At 43.7% G+C, this 21,014-nt stretch overlaps 1 long non-coding RNA gene across 1 annotated transcript in view; it reads left to right on the top strand.

Annotated features, from left to right (window-relative positions):
• The window catches only part of LOC142295474 (uncharacterized), a 58,279-nt gene extending 39,719 nt beyond the window's left edge, over positions 1-18,560 (top strand). Inside the window, exons 2-3 of the long non-coding RNA XR_012751467.1 lie at positions 3,049-3,163; positions 18,521-18,560. This is a non-coding gene — a long non-coding RNA (uncharacterized LOC142295474). The remainder of the gene's footprint in view (positions 1-3,048; positions 3,164-18,520) is intronic.
• Positions 18,561-21,014: the final 2,454 nt, after the last annotated feature.

Genomic DNA, 21,014 nt, shown 5'->3' on the forward strand with positions numbered 1-21,014 from the left:
GAGGAGGGTGGAGATGTAGGGGGGTGCCGCGCTGTGGAGAGCTTTGTGGGTGAGAACAAGGTATTTGAATTGGATCCTATGATATATAGGCAGCCAGTGCAAATGACTGGCACAGAGCAGAGGTATCCGAGTAGCGGTTAGCTAGATAGGTGACCCTGGCTGCTGCATTAAAGATGGACTGTAGATGTGAGAGTCTAGTTAGGGGGAGACCAATTAATAGAGAGTTACAGTAGTCAAGGCAAGAGTGGATCAGGGCCACAGTGAGGGTTTTTGTCGTTTCCATTGTGAGAAAGGGGCAGTTCAATTCAATGCATGGAGAAACGTAAAGCATCTTAAAGAAAATTTGATGTTGATGACACGTTTTGAGGCAACAGGGTTACTGAGTGTTCAGCTAGGGCGCAGAGAGCTTTCCACACTGTGCTGTACAGGAGCCCCAGTTCCCTGGAAACACTGCGTGCACCGCAGGGTTGTTCGTTCCCTGTTCCACGATGGCAGTGGCAATGTCCTCCACAACCTCTCTGCTTACCGGTTGTCACCCGCACCCTGGCTGAACACTCAGTAAGCTGTGTTGACTCAAATCGTGTTATATGTCTCAGCAAAGTTTTGGTATAAAAATAATGTAAGATGCCTTCTATTTCCTCATGCCTTGAATAGCATACATACCAATTTACAGCCAATTCTGTCCAGTGGGTCAGTCTGCACACGGCTCCAAACACCTCAGGTTATTTTATGGCCGCCTTATATATATCTAGACCTGTACTAATGTGTGACATCTTTACTCTTGGGATATGTTATTTAGGAGTGTAGAAAAGCACAGTGTACCTTGGTTTGCTACATCTCTAAGATATATATATAACATACTGTATATCCAAATTAACAATAGTAATACATAAGCATAATATGTACTACACTGACCTGTACAAGTGCTCATCTGAACTGGTCCGAGTGCTGTCAGTTTTTTCCATGGGCAGCATTCAGACAGACAATATGGTTTTGTGAACGTAGCCCATGAAGCATCTAGAGGTAATTATGTGAAGAATGGTCATCTACTCTTGGGCCACTGCTATGTACTTGCCACCTAGGCTCAAATTTGCCAGCCAGACCCTAGTAGTATGTCGTGTATGCATGTTTTTGTACTGCCTGGATGCAATTTTTTCAGGCTGTTTCCACATGACCAACAGTTTTTGCTAATCTGCACTAAAGGTTTATCATCTGTAATTTTATACATTTTCTTTTGGCACTAACTATGACCCTGATTCATCATTGCTGTTTCCCCAGTTTTTTGGGCTAATTTGCTATTTCTTAATGGCTTCCTTATTTGTGTCTCGGTATCTTGTGTCTTTCTTTCTCTTTTTTTTTTACAACTTTGTATGTCCAGATGTTTTATCCAGATTCATGAAATGTCACTTTTTCAAAAGTGGCTTTTTTTTTTGGTGGGTGGGGTGGGGACATATCTCACACCAGTGTCTTTGTAGTACATTTTCTGGCAGATTTTCTATTTTTGCATGGTTGAAGAAAAACATGTTACATATTAATAGAATTTGTCACTTGTTTGCACTAAAAAGTAACAAAAACACTTAAAGCATTTTTTATTTTGCGCCAAATTCTTGTGCCATTGTCATGCGGTGTTCTCCTCTGCACTCACTAGGTGTCATGGTGGCGTCGGACTCTGTTCACACTGCAAAGTCTGACAGGCAATCTGGTGTCTCTTAGCCGGTAACCAGCTCTGGCTGAATAACTATTTCTTGTTCACATCAGTCAAGCAGGAGTAAATTCCTTCTGGCTTGTGAACTGCTGCTAGGAGCTCAGGTGGCTAATGGCCACTCACAGCTGCCCCCACCCTTTATAGGGTGCTGAATCCAATTCCTTATCACCGACTATAGCTTTAGCGATTTTAGTCTTCAGCGTGTGATCCAGTTTTTGGTGACAGTTGTATGATATCTTGTGTGGTGTTCGTTTACTTTCTGTCTGTAACTTATTTTGTCCTGTGCATGTCTTGCGTCTCCCGAGTGTCTGTTTGCAGTGTGTTTATGTTTTGGTTCTCCCTTGTCTGTATTTTCTGTGGGGTTTGCTACTTCGGTCCCAGCCCTCCCCAGGGGTGGGAGAGAGGGGGTGTTAGATCAGTGTACGGACAGGAGTTAGGATCATGCTGAAGGTCCAGACCTCACCACCACAGAGCGTACCTCTGGGATAAGGGACAGCGCAGGGTCCCCAGTGTGAGGGCCATCTAGGTGCCCCTTCTCAGTTACTCATCATTCTCGTAAAAGTCATGTGCACTGTTTTGATGATTTTGGCACAAAATACGTCATTTAATACCACAAGACAAAAAATAAAAGTAACTTAAAACACTCTCAACTAATGAATCAGGCCCGATAATTTAATTTATATACTGTAACTTGCTCTTTAATTTATAAAACTTGTGCCAAATTTGATTTAATATGTTCAGCATTTTATTTGAAAAAGGTTTCTATTTTTGCTTATGTAAAACTGTTGGTAAAATGACACTATTAGTAAATGTCTCCCGTAGTGACACTACGGAGCCTTCCTATGCACATAGGATAACATAACAGCACCTATTATACACTTAGCCCGAGCAATTAACATTAGACTTCTTAAAATGCAACAAAGATTTATTGCCAGAAGTAAGTGCATTGAAGTCAAGCAGTTTGTCCCTGTAGAATGTATTTGTATATTATGGAAATTTCTGCACACCTTAGGCCATGATGCGTATTGAACAAAAAACGTCTCTTTAAGTTTCGCATTGACTGGCCATGTTTGCATATGATTGTTTTAACATGAAAGAATCATTGGCCACTTTCAAAACTGTCTAAATGAATATATAGCTATTGATCTTGGTACCTTTCAACCTTAATGAGATTTCATCAATAAATCGCAGAATGTAGATGAACTGCAAATGTAATAAGACCTGGAAGAGGTAATGTGGCTAAATAGTGTGAAGCTAGTTTTGCTAAAGAGAGGTAACCGTAGAATTTTTATTAGTGCACATTTTTATCAATGAGCTCATTTACATTTTGCATGTGTTTATAGGAACTGTCTTGACTCGCAGGCTTTCCAGAAATATGGGCTATTTGTATCTAGAAGTCAACCACAAGTATCATTTCTTACCCAGTGCAGCGCGGATCATAAGAAGAGGCTGGATCAGGTATGGTTTCGTCATGGCCTATGGCTTTTTGAATAACGTTAAACCTCACAGACAAACAGACAGTGGGCTTCTGTGGATTAGGCCAATCTCTCAGAGAAAAGATTAATATTATTACTACTATTATTATTAATCATTTTTATTTATATAGCGCCAACATATTCCGCAGCGCTTTACATTTCAGAGGGAACATGTACAGACAATATGAAACATTACAGAGTAAAACAATTCAACAGATAATGTGCCGCCCCTGCAGCGGTCGAACCGCTCGGATCCAGGATTGCTGTGGCTCGAGGGTCTCCGGACCCGGGAGCTTGCGGCAACTCAAATGTAAAAGGGGATATTTACAGGAGATTATAGTTTGTGACGCCACCCATGGTGTGCGGTAAGGGGAGTACCGCAGCTGCCGATGGGAGTACCCGGGGTTGATGGAATGGGGGTAGCCAGATGACATTTCCCTCCACGGGTAGGAGAAACCCGGGACTCTGGATGGTGATGTGCAGGGGAGCGCAGGGCTAGATGGTGGCAAGGGGTGACCATGTACTCACTCAGACAGCATTGGTGATGAAAAGCAGACTCTGACAACAAGGTAAACCAAGTCTCTGGATGCCGCTGCCCTCTTGGGGGAGCCCGTCTGGGTATCCGTCCCCTACAGTAATGCCTGATGGTCTGCCTCCGTGCACAAATTTAGAAGTGTTCAGTTGGCCTGTAGGCATAAAGCTGTCCGGGCCCCGCTCCCTACTATTGGTAGAGGAGCTTTGCTCTCAATGGCTCACGCTTGGGATTTCAGTGGGCTGCTTGGGTTGGAAAGCCTTATCCCCCTCGTTGCACTAGTGCCCCTGATCTCTGAGCTTCGTGGGGACAGTCCGTAAAGTCACTATCCTCCGCATGTTAATTGCCGGGTTGCTTGAAACTACTCCCCGACCTAGGGTCCAGTACCCCACCGTGCTTTCGGTCCCGGACCGGTTATTAGACTCAGATGCCTCCCGTCCTCCAAGACCGGGTCCAGGCACCTAGCCAATACCCTGCGACCGGGTCTCTGACTCCTCCGGCCCAGACCATCGTCTGCGGCCCAACCTCTAATTCGCTGGGAGCTCCAACTCCCAGCGCCTCACTCTTTGGGAGATACTACTTCATGGCCTGTCACCTGTCAGCTCTGCTCTGCTCTCCACTTCCTCCCTCACTGACTTCCCCCGTCCCACCAATCTGCCTGACCCCTAGGTGGACGGCCCTATTCCAGCTCAGCAGCCCACTGGTATGTCTGGTAGGGTGTGGTGTGAGGTGTGGTTGGGATTTGGATGCTGATGGAGGCAGTACTATAGGTTGGGAACTCAGAACCATGGGGGTTTGAGTCCTGCACTGAGGATAAAGAGCGTGCAGTGCCCTGTGACGACCTGACTAGTCCAGGGGCGTCACATTAACAAGAGGAATGAAAGTCCTGATCACAAGCTTACAATCCATTACATCTACTACAATATATTACAATTAGATCATATTTTTATACTTTTAACTTGCACTAGAGAAATTGCAGCTGGAATCAGTTGTCAGAGGTTTAATTTTGAAGTCAACTATCACATATATGTGTACCCTCCTCATGCATATAGGTCCAGGTGCACTTCTAATATACTTATCCCTCTATAGGTAGCCAGATAGAGGTGCACTTATATATGTGTCCCTCCTTATGTAGCTTGGTACAAACCCAGACAGAGGCAGAAATAAACAAGGGTTTCTTTACTAGGTTGAGAATTTGAGTATGATCCAGAATAAATTATGATTAACTTAAGAACCCCTCAAAGCACCACAAAAGTGAAATTAACACACTCAGCTTTTAGCCGGAATCAATGCACCTATCTTAGAGTTCCTGGGTTATGTATATTACCAGAGGAACCGGGAATAAATTTACCTACTCACCAGGTTGAACAAAGAAAAACAATTAACTATAAACACAAGAGGTGTAAATCCAATGAGGGCACTCTGAGGGAACATCTGAGATGGCGCACTGAGTATAAAGCTGGGGTCACACTAAACGACAGCGACAACGACGTCGCTGTTACGTCACCATTTTCTGTGACGTAGCAGCGACCTTGTAAGTCGCTGTAATGATCGCTGCTTAGCTGTCAAACAGCAGCCGAAGCAGCGATCATAACGACACGTGTCGCTGTGCTGCAACATGTGCAGAGAGCAGGGAGCCGCGCACACTGAGCGCTGGCTCCCTGCTCTCCTAGCTACAGTACACATCGGGTTAATTACACGATGTGTACTGCAGCTACATGTGCAGAGAGCAGGGAGCCGCGCACACTGCTTAGCGCTGGCTCCCTACTCTAATAGCTACAGTACACATCGGGTTAATTACACGATGTGTACTGCAGCTACATGTGCAGAGAGCAGGAGCCGGCGCTGGCAGCGTGAGAGCGGCGGAGGCTGGTAACGAAGGTAAATATCGGGTAACCACCTTGGTTACCCGATGTTTACCTTTGTTACAGCTTACCGCAGCTGTCAGATGCCGGCTCCTGCTCCCTGCTCGCTTCATTTCGTCGCTCTCTCGCTGTCACACACAGCGATCTGTGCGTCACAGCGGGAGAGCGACGACCAAAAATTGAAGCTGGATATTCAGCAACTAGCGGCGACCTCACAGCAGGTGCCAGCTCGTTGCTGGATGTCACACACAGCGACAGCGACGGGACGTCGCTGCAACGTCCCAGAAAATGGTGACGTAGCAGCGACGTCGTTGTCGTTGTCGCTGTGTGTGACACCACCTTAACATATCACCACTAATAACAAAGCCTGAAATTTTACCAACGTCTGTTTTACACTGAACAAAGGGATATCCGGGTATCTTAAAGCTATGGTACCGTTAACCGCCACAGAACTTTAACACAGGCCTGTGGTCCAAGGCCTGTGGTCCAAGTTCGCTGTATATAATTCCAAAGAAGGAAGAAAAAGGCAACACAAAAATCTTCTTCTTGTTCTAAGGATGTCTTCACCCCGGTCCTGCCACGCAGGGACCTCGGACTTAGTCGATATTATCCAATTACTCCACACAGAACACGGTCTAAAGGCCCCGTCACACGCAATGACGTATCTAACGATATATCGCTTGGGTCACGGATTCCGTGACGCACATCCGGCATCGTTAGCGATGTCGTTGTGTGTGATACCAACGAGCGACCATTAACGATTGAAAATACTCACCAAATGGTCCATCGTTGACACGTAGTTAGTTTTAAAAAAATCGTTGATTGTTGAAGTCGCAGGTTGTTTGTCGTTCCCGAGGCAGCACACATCACTATGTGTGACACCTCGGGAACGAAGAACTACAGCGTACCTGCGGCCGACCGCAATGAGGAAGGAAGGAGGTGGGCGGGAAGTTATGGCCGCTCATCTCCGCCCCTCCGCTTCTATTGGGTGGCCGCTGAGTGACGCCGCTGTGACGCCGCACGAACCACCCCCTTAGAAAGGAGGCGGTTCGCTGGCAACAGCAACGTCGCTAGGCAGGTAAGTCCGTGTGACGGCTCCGAACGATATTGTGCGCCACGGGCAGCGATTTGTCCATGACGCACAAACGACGGGGCGGGTAGGCTCACTAGCGATATCGTTAGCGATATCGCTGCGTGTGACGGGGCCTTAAGGCCCACAGCTCTATAGCAATCCTCAGACAGAACACAGGCTTCCTCAGTCCAGAGAACAGCCCTCAACTCAGGAAATTGGAGCTCCTTTCTCTCACACAACGCAGTCCAATTCCTTTAGCACCGCTCCTGGTTCTTGTGCGGTCACCGATCAGGAGTTGTGTCAACTCTGCTGCGTCACACAGCTGTCTCCCTCAGCCAGCCCGGGCTCAGCACTCTGTCTTTGAGGTAACTCCTGCAGCTACAAGGTCTTTGACTCAAAACCCTGCTGATCAGTGCAGGCAGGCAGAACTCACAGCACTGCTGACACAATCACATTTCAGACTCTCACAAAACAATGATCATTTCTGTTCTCCTCATGTACAATAGATAACAAAAGAGGACATTAAACATGAAATAGCTATTAGCAATGTTGGACAGTATACAGGCAAGGTTAGGACTTGAATGATAGATTTGTACATCATCTGTGTATGAGTGATACTGGACGCTAAGAGGGCCCTCAGGCTAAAAGCATAGATCTAGTAGAACATAGGTCACAGGATAGAGTCTTTATAAACCTCCAACAGATTGAGTACATTGTCAAGCATGTTAAAAGCTAGAGACAAGTCTAAAGGAATCTGCAATAAGTAGTGGCCGTAGATTTTGATCAGATGATCATTAAAGAGGTATTCGCATCTCAACAATTTATGCCAGGAAATACATTTTTTTCAGTCGCACAAATCTTGAAGAGAACAAAGTGGTTCTCTTGATCAGTTTTATTTCTGTCTGTAAACTTTCTGACCTCTTATTGCAAAGACAAAGTAGCAGTAGTAACTAGCTGTCATACTTGAAACAGGATGTAGAGGAAGTTAGGAGTGAATGACTAGCGATGGGCGATCCCGAACTGTAAAGATCGGGATGGGAAGCTCGTGTTACAGATCGAGTCCAAATCTGGTCTAGTGGCTGTAAAAAAAAAAAAAAAAAAAAAAAAAAGCACATTATTAAGAAACATGATCATACTTACAGGTCCAGTGACTCATCCTGCAGACCTGCTATCTCTCGGCTACTGCTTCCGCGTCCGATCTTTGCTGTGCCCCCGGTAAGCATCACTGCCTAAAGGACCTTGCATGATGTCATAGCCATCTGACAAGTCTGGTGTGAATGTTGTACAGACATTGGCTTACAGAATGGTCACATGACTATGACGTCATCGAAGGTCCTGGAATCACGAAGGTGATATCATCCCCTCACTGTCAGCCTGCTTTTTGCTCTGTACAGAGCGATGTAGCAGAGCTGGCAATGCTCTCTCTGCTTCTCTCTTGTCTTGGCTTCTCGCTTGTCTTTACAGAGTGATGAAGCAGAGTTGACATTGCTGTCCTTGTGGTTTACGTCGGACTAAGGAATTTTTTATAATAAAGATGGAGTCTCTAAATGTTTTTTGATTAATTTCCAATAAAAAAATGTTTCTATGTGTTGTGTTTAATTTTTTTTACTGTTTACTAGAAATTCATGGTGGCCATGTCTAATTTGGCGTGACACCATGAATTTTGGGCTTTGTACCATCTGAGAATACAAAGTTGCTAATAATCCCTTTATTACCCAGCATGCCATCGCCACCAGGGCCACTGGACGAGCCGGGTAAAACGTCTGGAAATGGCGGTAAGATATAATGCGGCTGCGGGCTGCCAAGAATCCCAGCCCCCTGCTGCCTGGCTTTACCTGACTGGCGATCAAAATACGGCGGGAGCACACGCATTTTTTTTTTTTAATTAAATTAAAAAAAAATTAATGGGCTGCCTTGAATTTTGATTGCCAGCCAAGGTAAAGCCAGGCAGATGGGGGTGGCAGCCCATAGCTGTCCACTTTCTCTGCATTAAGAATCAAAACTACCGCGGAGCGCTACGTCATTTTTTAAAATAATTTATTTTTATACAACTATATATTGTGTATATATATATATATATATATATATATATAAATATAGCTCTGGTTAAAATTAACCCCTTAAGGACGAAGCCAGTTTTGTACTTAATGACCAGGCCATTTTTTGCAATTCTGACCAGTGTCACTTTATGAGGTCATAACTCTGGAACGCTTCAACGGATCCCGGTGATTCTGACATTGTTTTTTCGTGACATATTGTACTTCATGATAGTTATAAATTTAGAACGATATTTTTTGCTTTTATTTGTGAAAAAATCGGAAATTTGATGAAAATTTTGAAAATTTTGCAATTTTCAAACTTTTAATTTTTATGCCCTTAACCCAGAGAGTTATGTCACACAAAACAGTTAATAAATAACATTTCCCACATGTCTACTTTACATTAGCGCAATTTCTGAAACAAAATGTTTTGGGGTTAGGAAGTTAGAAGGGGTCAAAGTTCATCAGCAATTTCCCATTTTTTCAACAAAATTCACAAAACCATTTTTTTAGGGACCACATCACATTTGAAGTGACTTTGAGAGGCCTAAGTGACAGAAAATACCTAAAAGTGACACCATTCTCAAAACAGCACGCCTCAAAGTACTCAAAACCACATCCAAGAAGTTTATTAACCCTTCAGGTGCTTCACAGGAACTAAAGCAAAGTGGAATGAAAAAAAGCAAAAAATAAAATTTTACCTAAAATGTTGCTCTACCCCAAATTTGTTCACTTTTAGAAGAAATAACACAACAAAATGAACCCCAAAACTTGTTACCCACTTTCTTATGAACGCGCCGATACCCCACATGTGGTCAGAAACCTTTGTTTGGACAAATGGGAGGGCTCGGAACAGAAGGAGCAATATTTGAATTTTGGAAAGCAAATTTGGCTGAAATAGATTGCGGGCACCATGTTGCATTTACATGTCCGCCAAAGTACCTAAACAGCAGAAACCCCTTACAAGTGACACCATTTTGGAAACTAGACCCCTTAAGGCTTCTATCTAGGGGTATAGTGAGCATTTTGGATCCACAGGTACTTCACAGATTTTGATAACGTTACGTTGTCACATTGAAAATTTTCATTTTTTTCTCAAAAATGTTGCTTTAGCATCAATTTTTTCACTTTTTCAAGAGGTAATTCCAAAAATGTGACCCCAATGTTTGTTACCCACTTTTTTATGAGCGCGGTGATACCTTACTTGTGGTCTGAAACCTTTGTTTGGAGAAATGGGAGGGCTTGGAACGGAAGGAGCAATATTTGAATTTTGGAAAGGAAATTTGGCTGAAAAAGATTGCGGGCACCATGTCGCATTTGGAGGACCCCTAAGGTACGTAAACAGCAAAAAAACACCACAAGTGACCCCATATTGGAAACTAGGCCCCTCAAGGAATTTATCTTGATGTTTGGTGAGTACCCTGAACCCCCAGGTGCTTTACAGAAGTTTATAACGTTGAGCCATGAAAATAAAAAAATAAAATTTTACCACAAAATTGTTACTTCAACCAGGTAGCTTTTTTTTTCACAAGGGTAACAGGAAAAAAATCACCATGAAATTTATTGCGCAATTTCTCCTGAGTTTGTTGATATCTTGTATGTGGTGGAAATCAACTGTTTGGGCACACTACAGGGCTCAGAAGAGAAGGAGTGCAATTTGACTGCAAAATTGGCTGGAATCAATAGCGGACGCCATGTTGCATTAGGAGAACCCCTGAGGTGCCTAAGCAGTGGAGGTCCCCCACAAGTGACCCCATTCTGGAAATAAGACCCCTCAAGGCTTTAATCTAGGTGTATATTGAGCATTTTGAATCCACGAATACTTCACAGAATTTGATAAGCTTAGGTTGCATATTGAAATTTTCATTTTTTTCACAAAAATGTTGATTTAGCGACACATTTTTCACTTTTTCAAGAGGCAACAACAAAACGTGTACCCCACAGGTTGTTATCTAATTTCTTGTGAGCGCAGGGATACCACACATGTGGCCAAAAACCTTTGTTTGGATAAATGGGAGGGCTTGGAATGGAAGGAGCACCATTTGAATTTTGGAAAAGTTGAAGTAAATTGCGCGCACCATGTCACATTAGCAGGGCCCCTTGGGCACCTATACATCAGAAACCCCCCACAAGTGACCTCATTTTGGAAACTGGACCCCTCAAGGATTTTATTCAGGAGTATAGTAAACATTTTGAATCCACAGGTACTTCACAAAACTGTTGCTGTATCAAAAAATTTCTCACTGTTAAGGGGGCTTTACACGCTGCGACATCGCTAATGCGGAGTCGTTAGGGTCACGGAATTGGTGACGCACATCCGGCCGCATTAGCGATGTTGCTGCGTGTGACACCGATGAGCGATTTTGCATCGTTGCAAAAACGTGCAAAATCGCTCATCGGTGACATGGGGGTCCATTCTCGATTATCGTTACTGCAGCAGTAACGATGTAGTTCGTCGCTCCTGCGGCAGCACACATCGCTATGTGTGACGCCGCAGGAACGAGGAAGCTCCCCTTACCTGCCTTTCATGTGACACTAAAGGATGCCTAGCCTTGTATTTAGCCCAAAAAAAAAAAAAAAGAATTAAAATAAATGACGTGGGGTCCCCCCTATTTTTGATAGCCAGCTAGGGTAAAGCAGACAGCTGTAGCCTGCAAACCACAGCTGACAGCTTCATCTTGTCTGGTGATCAATTTGGAGGGCTCCCCAAGCTGTTTTTTTTTTTTAATTATTTATAAATAAATAATTAAAAAAAAAAAACAAACGTGGGGTCCCCCCAAATTAGATCACCAGCCAAGGTGAAGCTGACAGCTGGGGTCTGGTATTCTCAGGATGGGAAGAGCCACGGTTATTGGACTCTTCCCAGCCTAAAAATAGCAGGCCGCAGCCGCCCCAGAAGTGGCGCATCCATTAGATGCGCCAATTCTGGCGCTTCGCCCCAGCTCATCCCGCGCCCTGGTGCGTTGGCTAACGGGGTAATGAATGGGGTTGATACCAGGTGTGTAATGTCACCTGGCATCAAGCCCAGCAATTAGTTATGTCACGGCGTCTATCAGATACCCGACATAACTAATTGACAGTAATAAAAAAAAAATTGACAACAAAAAAAAATTTATTTGAAAAAACACTCCCCCAAACATTCCCTGATTGACCAATTTATTGAAAAGAAAAAAAAAAAATCCACAATAATCCATTTGGATGTCCCACGTCGCCTCTGGACCTTCTAGAATATGGGGGACACGTTCAGGGAACGTATCCCCCATTTTCTAGGAGGGCAGACCCTCCATTTTAGGAGAGTGGGTGCAAAGAATCTGCACCCACCCTCCCTGGGTCACAGCTGCAGAGTGCGAGCAGCCAGCGTCCTGAACACAGGAAGCTGACAGCTGCGCTCTGCTCATGTGACCGGAGTCTGCAGAGAAGGAGCCGGAGGAGGGGGCCGCGGGGGATCAGGGCTCCGACAGGTATGTATGACACCGGGGGACACCGGGGGACACCAGGGGGGGGTAGGGGGGGACCCGGCGGGGCCTAGGGAGCAGGTTTCTGTCGTATGTGTTATGGCACATACGACAGAAACCATAGGAACAGTGGAAATGCGGCCGGCGCGCTGCTGTGATCGCCGGTGCGCGCGGCCATCTTGGATTTTCGGGAGGGGGTTGGGGGTCGGGGGGGGCACTTTGGGGACACCGGGGGACCGGAGGGAACCGGGAAAAAGATTTATCTCCCATCTGGCATGTTTGATCATGCCAGATGGGAGATAAATCATTTTTTACCGGCGCGGTCATTTACTATAACTTGATGATCGGTATACGGTGTATACCGGTCATCAGGTGAGCGGGGACCGGAAAAACCGGCCCGAATCATGATCTCCAGGGTCTCAGCTACCCCCGGCAGCTGAGACCCCGGAAATTTTCTGACTCTGGGGGGCGCTAGACCCTTTTTTCCGACCGCCGTTAAAAAGCGGCGGATCGGAAAAAGTACCCTTATTTACCGCCGTTAAAAGGCGTATCGGCGGTCGTAAAGGGGTTAAGAGACCACTGCAAAATTCTGAGTTTTTCTGATTTTTCTCTATAGGTCTATTTTGAGTAAAATGTAAATTGTTGTTTTATTCTATAAACTACTGACATGTCTCCAAATGTGTCCACCGTGTTTTTCCAAAAATAAGACACTGTCTTATATTTCCCCCCCCCCCAAAAAAAGCACTAGGGCTTATTTTTGGGGGAGGTCTTATTCTTGGAGAAACATAGTTGGGGGCAAGCTTACCTCCCAAAAAGCAGACCCTCCCCACTTCCCAGGATACTCATACTAACACCGGAACATCTGCGTGGCTCCCAGGTGCTCCCTGTGATCTCCGGTGGGTGCTGCACGCCATCCTCCCCTGATTCTGGCTCACACGCTGACACACTCACAAACAGCAGATCGCAGATGGGAGGAACCACGTGTGTCCCCACGTTCTGTTGCGGCAGGTCCTTGCGTTCCACCGTACAGCATCTCAGGATTCTGCTAGCGAGACGAAATCAGTATCGCTGGATGTGGTGAGTATGTGTGCGATCCGATGTGTGTGTGATTCGATGTTTGTGTGTGTGATTTGATGTTTGTGATCCGATGTTTGTATGTGTGATCTGATTATCTGTGCGATCTGATTGTGTGTGAGATCGGCTGTGTGTGCGTGATCCCATGTTTGTGTATGAGATCTGATTGTGTGTGTGAGATCGGATGTGTGTGGGTGTGCGATCATTGCAGGTCCTCTGCTCGACGTCTGGTGAGTATGATTGCCCGCTGTATATAATGAAATGTTCTGCAGTATCTGTAACTTTTTTTTAGCTGCACAGACACTTCATTATTGAACCGAGACTAGGGCTTATTTTCGGGGGAGGGCTTATATTTAAGCCTTGCTCCGAAAATGCTGAAAATCCCTGCTAGGGCTTATTTTTGGGGGAGGGTTTATTTTTGGAAAAACACGGTAGCAGTTTTTCTCTCCATTTCTTTGAAGCAGCAGTGCCATCTACAATTAAACCTCCTCTTTGGGACAAACAAAACAGCAAGTTCTTCCACTCCTTTATGAAAATGTCGGGAGTTAAATCCTCAGCTTGTCATTTTTTTAGTCACTGTAAATGGGTGATGAAGCAATTCCTTCAATTCAGTCACGATTGGCCATATCTACAAGAAAGGGTTTCAGCTCACGCAATCGCTCAATCATTAAATAAGTGCTGCCCAACAAGTGGTTTGATTGATATTGCCTCTTTTCCAGCAGGTCTCTTCAAGATGAAATCAATTTTAGAAGTTCTGGCAGCAATAACCAATTTCCTCACTTTGCCAATCAGAGTTCCAGCATGTCCCTCTTGTAGACTATCTCTTATTGCAGACTGCAGCATGTGTATAACACAGCGCATGTAATGAATAATTCGAAAGTATCATTTGCTGTTCTTCTGTATTAGTATTGTTTGTTCCTCAGTTACAGGAACAGGACTGTAACCTTTCATTTCAAACTTACTGAATCTGAAGTTTTCTTCTGCTGCCGTTCACCTTCATTATTCTCATTCATAAGTTTTATATCTTATACTGATCATGTTTGAAGTATTGTCAGTTACAATAGCATGAACCTGTTCTTGCAGTTCTGAGATGAGTGCAGACTTTCCTTCCTGCCCAGTGTGTTTAACCTTTATCTGTAGAGAAGAAGCTTCACTACTTATCATGTGCATCATCTATGATTAAGAGCGCACTTTGTGCTTGAAACGCGTAAGAGAACCAGCATGCTTTTTTAAAATGTTTTGATATTTTTGTGCAATAAACTTTTTAATGGTTTACTTGTGGTCACTGGTGGAAGGCACATGGACTCAATTCCTGGAGCAACTGAAGTGAGTGCTGGCGATGTTAGCTTTGTTTTTGCTACATCATCACACAAATGATGCCGCACTATGCTTTGTCTTCCATAATAAATGAGAGTCGATGTAAAAAGAGCTTTAACCCCTATGCACACCATACACATTAGATGGCTGTTGGTTGAGCTATGCTTTAGTTGATCGTTCGGTCAACAGCAAATCAGCCAAGTCACCCATACAGAGGAGAAGTCAGTCAGCCAGTGCTCCTGTGGTCTCTATGAGAAAGATGCTGGCTCACATGCTTGCATTTTTCTCCTAGAGACTAATCTCTTGGAGAAAAATGTGACTGGCAGCCTGATAATGACTACTATCAACAGCTTCCAGTATCTCCTCACTAAAGATGAGCCTGAGGTTTGGTTTTCGAACCGAACCCCAAATTTAAAATTCAAGGTTTGGGTTCAGGGATCAGATGCTTTACAGTGTCAACCTTCACAGGAACACTGCATTTCTGCTGATCAGAGCGATGCTGCAGAAATGAACAGGCAATCGGACTGTGAAATGATAAAGTCCCCTAGGAGGACTAGTAAAATAAATAAAAAATGTAAAAAAGCAAAAAAAACGAAGCCTAAAAGTTCAAATCACCCCCCCGATCTATCAAAATATAAAATCAATTAATATGATCGGTACATGGTGTGGTGAGACAAAAATTCCAAGCATCAAAATTATGTTTTCTGGTGGTTGTAAATTTTTAAAAAAATGCAATAACAGGCGATCAAAATGTAGCATCTGAACAAAAAATGGCATAATTGAAAACGTCAGCTCAAGACACAAAAATAAGCTGTCACTGAGCCCCAGATCCAAAAAAATGAGAATGTTACAGGTCTCTGAAAATATCGTCAAAAGCACCATTCTTTTTGTGGATAAACTTCTGAATTTTTCGACCCTTTAGATAAAAGTAAAAGTATACATAAATGGTATCTAGGAACTTGTACCGACCAGAAGCATCATACGGACACCTTAGTTTAAGCATTTAGTGAACAGGGTAAATTAAAAAAACCCAGAACAATTGTGCAATTGCAGTTTTTTTACATTTCCACCGCACTTGGAATTTTTTTCCCATTTTCTGGAACACTATTTGGTAAAACGAATGGTTTTGTTCAAAAGTACAACTTGTACTGCAATAAACAAGCCCTCATATGGCAATATTGACGGAAAAATAAAAAAGGTAAGGCTTTTGGAAGAAGGGGAGGAAAAACGAAAATGAAAAACGGAAAATCGCCGGGGGCTGAAGGGGTTAATAACTCTTTGCATTAGAGAAAATAAGATGTCTCTGCCTCCTAGCTCTCTACATCTGTAATTGTGCTGATCGAGCCTCCAAATTCATAGTTGAAAACTCATTGGCACTAGAAATAAACAAATGACAGTCATATGTTGCAATTAGATGAAAAACAAGATAGGAAGGTGCAGAGTTAACCTTTGGCTATTGGGTCACTTCAATCAATGGGCCAACATGCATCCACCTGGCAATTCCAATTAATCACCAGTCATCTGACACAATAGAACAGACACAGACACAGTGGTTTAAACCCCGTCTCAATCTCCTGCTCAAAATCAGAATAAATGAGTTGACAGTATCTTAAAATTAAAAAGCAATGGCTGATGGATCTATTCACTTGGTGATTTGTAATACAAAGTAAGCAAAATCATATAAGGGTATCTTTGTTTTTAAAATATTAAAGATAATAATTATTATTACTAGGTTTTTAGAATGCCCAATTCCACAGCAATTTACAATTGAAGAGGGTACTTATACGACCATGTTAGACAATATCAGACATTAGAGACTAATGCATAGTTTAAAAATTCACAACAGAGGAGCTCCCAAGAGTTTACAATTTTTCCAAAATATAAAGAAGTTGGGATGACACAAATAGTATTATATAACTGCTCCAGCAATCTTTGTAATATATAAGAATGCTCATGTAAAGCTGCATAAACTGGTGACCAGCCTATATCTGTCTATGTCCAAATACCAAGTGAAGGTACTGATGGTAGAAAGGGCCAGATTCTGACAAGTGGAGGAACGGGGAGCTCGGAATCGTTAAATAGGTCAGGCCTGCTTTAAAGCGGGCTTTACATGCTGCGATATTGTTAATGAATTATCGTCGGGGTCACGTTGTTTGTGACGCACATCCGGCGTCATTAACGATATCGTAGCGTGTAACAGTTATGTGCGACCTAAAACGATCGCAAAAGCGGCAAAAATAGTTTGCTGCGGAGAGGTCGTCCTAAAACAAAAAATCATTTACCTCTCATTAGCGATGTTGTTCCTCGTTCCTGCGGCACCACACATCGCTATGTGTGACACCGCAGGAGCGCGGAACATCTTCTTACCTGCCTCCACCAGCTATGTGGAAGGAAAGAGGTGGGCGGGATGTTTATGTCTTGCTCATCTCTGCCCCTCCGCTTCTATTGGATGGCTGCCGTGTGACATCGCTGTGACGCCGCACGACCCGCCCCCTTAGAAAGGAGGCGGGTCGCCGGCCAGAGCGACGTTGCAGGACAGGTAAGTCCGTGTGACGGGGGTAAGCAAGGTTGTGCGTGACGTGCAGCGATTTACCCGTGTTGCACAACCAACGGGGGCGAGTACAATCGCTAGCGAGGTCGCAGCGTGTAAAGCCCGCTTAAGGGTTGTGTCTTTAGAGCACGCTAACCCCTTCATGACCTTGGACTTACTGAAACATCAAAGGTCATGTTCCTGCCTTTTATGCAAGCTCTCATGCTGAGCCCGTTTCTTTCCCTGCACATGTTGGCTGATGTGATTAGCGTACATGGGCCTCTAACAGCCACAGGTGGGATCGAGATCTGTCCGTGGCTGTTAACCAGTTAAATCCCTCTGTCAATCTCTGACAGTGGAATTTAACATGCAACAATGAGGAGCACTTCATTCCCTACTTCCATTAACGGCCCCATGAACCTAGCAATGTTTCCACCAAAATAGGACCTACCCCAAAAATAAGCCCTAGAGCCTTTTTCAGGGCAAGAAATAATATAAGTCGCGGTTGAATTTTCGGGGACACACTATCCATTGTCAGCGCATAGAAAAACTAGTTCTATGAGGGTGACATCTGTTATGGCCAAGGCTTATTCATAAGGGACCAAGAAGGACACTCTTTATGATGTCCTTATAGCATATGCGAATAGGGGAAATGGTTGCCATCATGAAAAAACCTTAATTGTAATAGCACAAATAAATCCGTACAAAGATGCAAACACCTCATTAAAGGCCCTATAAACTAATGATATATTGTATATTTTAGATAATTGGATTTTCTAAAAAGTGCATAGAAAGCTTTTAATAATGATAAAGCCCCTAGGTATAAGTTTGCATTCATATGATGACTGATGAATGGCTGTTAGTGCTTTTTTGTAGTATCATTTTCAGAAATATCTGAATAGTCCAAAGAAGGAGATACAGAAGAAATTATCTTAGAAGACCAAGTTTTATTGTAGCACAGACCTTCATATTGGTTTGTCTGGACCTGCATTTCCCGGATCTCATGACGCAAAAGCAGATTCCAGTCCAATAAGTTTAGATGATAAATTGAATAAAATATTAAATATTAACACCCTAATGTGCATATCCACTTCCTGACTATTAATAGCTGTGTTTCGTAAAACCCATCTGTATTGTTTATGTTATAGGCTTAATAATGCCAGTGTTAGATTTCTATTGTATAAATTATTATTCTGGTTACCTGGCATTATGACCAGTAAGTGCAATGAAATCATGTTTCCCACTAAAACACATTATGACTTCATAGATTATGGCACTAAAAAGACTACCATAAAACTTTACTGAGAGAGGTGTTTACAGTACAATGGTCTGTAACTTATTCCTTTGCAATGTTTAGCCCTAGCACTTAAGACATTTAATATTGTATGAGCCGCACCTGAGCATTTCCCAAAAGCACACACAATTCATATTTTATGCCTTTTGTTTTCTTTTCTAGAGCTGATTCAACTGTCACGGAAACTGGAAAATTGCGAACATAAAGTTCTGGAAAAATATTCAAGACATTCTGCACATTTTGCAGTGAATTGATGAGAAAATGATGACATTCGTATATGACTTTAAGAGATTTACAAGATAGAATTAGTGCAACTGTTCTATAGGCTGTGTCTGGTAATGCAGATAAGACTCATTCATTTTAATAATGAATAATAATTGACTTAATAGCAAAGAAAATAAAATAAAAAATAAATATAATATATACACACAAACTTGTCCTTTAGCTGAGAAGAAAAGTTAAGCAACACACAAATAACACTGATGCTGGTAGTTTGGCAGAAGAGTTTAGGAGTCAGACTACGTATAAGACGAATACAAATAAACAAATTAGGAAACTTTCAAACAAATTCATTTTTATGAAAGATATACATAAATCTTGCGGTTGCACACCAGACCAATCCACAGGTATGGTATCTTAAAGCTCTGCAATGTTTTGTGTTTTTTGACTGATAGTTTAAATCTAAAGGCCCCGTCACACACAGAGATAAATCTTTGGCAGATCTGTGGTTGCAGTGAAATCATGGACATATTGTTCCATTTGTACACAGCCACAAACCTGGCACTGATTGTCCACAATTTCACTGCAACCACAGATCTGCCGCAGATTTATCTCTGTGTGTGACAGGGCCTTAAGTCCCTTGCGTCTGGTCTTACACTCACGCTGCAGCATTTTCATCCTTTTTCGGCGCCGTTCAGGTCCCGTGGTGCTATCTTGTGCCCATAAGTTCAGTCACAAGTTACATCACAAGCACTCAATGCAAATCTAAAAAGTCAGAAGAAGGCTGCCATAGACTTGTATTGATTTGTGATATCTGGCGCGACTCAATGAAACACTGGAGCTGGCGGCAGGTCATAAGTCACTGGAGACTGACTTGAGCGACACTGTAAACTGATGAAGACACCAAAAGGTGAGTATATGACAGGGGGCAGGGGACTTACATTTAAAGAACCACCCCAGCATTGAAGTAAAAAAAGTTGGAGTGGTGCTTTAAAGTCATCCGCCTCCTCTTCTTACAAGCAAGGTGAATAAACATGCAAGACATTTTTTAGGAATTTAGGGTTATTGTCCCTGAAGACTCGTTAGGTTTCCAGCTGACCATCTAGAGATTTAAATTTATGCCCATTCTTCAATGGAAAATAGTTCTAGCTCAGTGAGATAGGTTAGAAAGCATCTTTGAACAGCAATTTTTAAGTCTTGCCAACAGATTCTCAATGGAATTTAGGTCTGGACTTTGACTAGGTTATTTAGACACATACATATGCTTTTATCAAAACCATTCCATTGTAGCTCTGGCATTATGTTAAGGTCATTGTCCTGTTGGAAGGATAATCTACACATTAGGGTACCTTCACACTTTAGCGATGCAGCAGCGATCCGACCAGCGATCTGACCTGGTCAGGATCGCTGCTGCATCGCTACATGGTCGCTGGTGAGCTGTCAAACAGGCAGATCTCACCAGCGACCAGTGACCAGCCCCCAGCCAGCAGCGACGTGCAAGCGACGCTGCGCTTGCACGGAGCCGGCGTCTGGAAGCTGCGGACACTGGTAACTAAGGTAAACATCGGGTATGGTTACCCGATGTTTACATTAGTTACCAGCGCACACCGCTTAGCTGTGTGTGCAGAGAGCAGGGAGCCGCGCACACTGCTTAGCGCTGGCTTCTTGCTCTCCTAGCTACAGTACACATCGGGTTAATTAACCCGATGTGTACAGCAGCTACATGTGCAGAGAGCCGGAGCCGGCAGCACAGGCAGCGTGAGAGCTGCGGAGGCTGGTAACTAAGGTAAATATCGGGTAACCACCTTGGTTACCCGATGTTTATCTTGGTTACAGCTTACCGCAGCTGCCAGATGCCGGCTCCTGCTCCCTGCTCGCTTCATTTGTCGCTCTCTCGCTGTCACACACAGCGATCTGTGTGTCACAGTGGGAGAGCGCCTTTGAAGAAAACGAACCAGGGCTGTGTGTAACGAGCAGCGATCTCGCAGCAGGGGCCAGATCGCTGCTCAGTGTCACACACAGCGAGATCGCTAATGAGGTCACTGCTGCGTCACAAAAAGCGTGACTCAGCAGCGATCTCGGCAGCGAGCTCGCTGTGTGTGAAGCACCCCTTAGTCTCAAGTAATTTACAGCCTCTAACAGGATTTCCTCCAGGATTGCATGTATTTAGTAGCAACAGTCTTCCCATCAACTTTGACAAGTTTCTCTGTCCTTGCTGAAGAAAAGTATCCCAACAGCATGACACCACCATGTTTGACATTGAGGATGGTATTTTCAGGGTGATGTTCAATGTTAATTTTGCGCCACATGTAGTATTTTGCATTTAGGCCCCCAAAAATTCTACTTTTGTCCCATCTGACCAGAGCATCTTTCTCTATATGCTAGCTTTGACCTACAAATGGGACTTCTTATGGCTTGGTATCAAAAATTGTTTTCT

The sequence above is a fragment of the Anomaloglossus baeobatrachus genome, chromosome 3 (assembly GCF_048569485.1).
Source record: "Anomaloglossus baeobatrachus isolate aAnoBae1 chromosome 3, aAnoBae1.hap1, whole genome shotgun sequence".
NCBI classification, from domain to species: Eukaryota; Metazoa; Chordata; class Amphibia; order Anura; family Aromobatidae; genus Anomaloglossus; species Anomaloglossus baeobatrachus.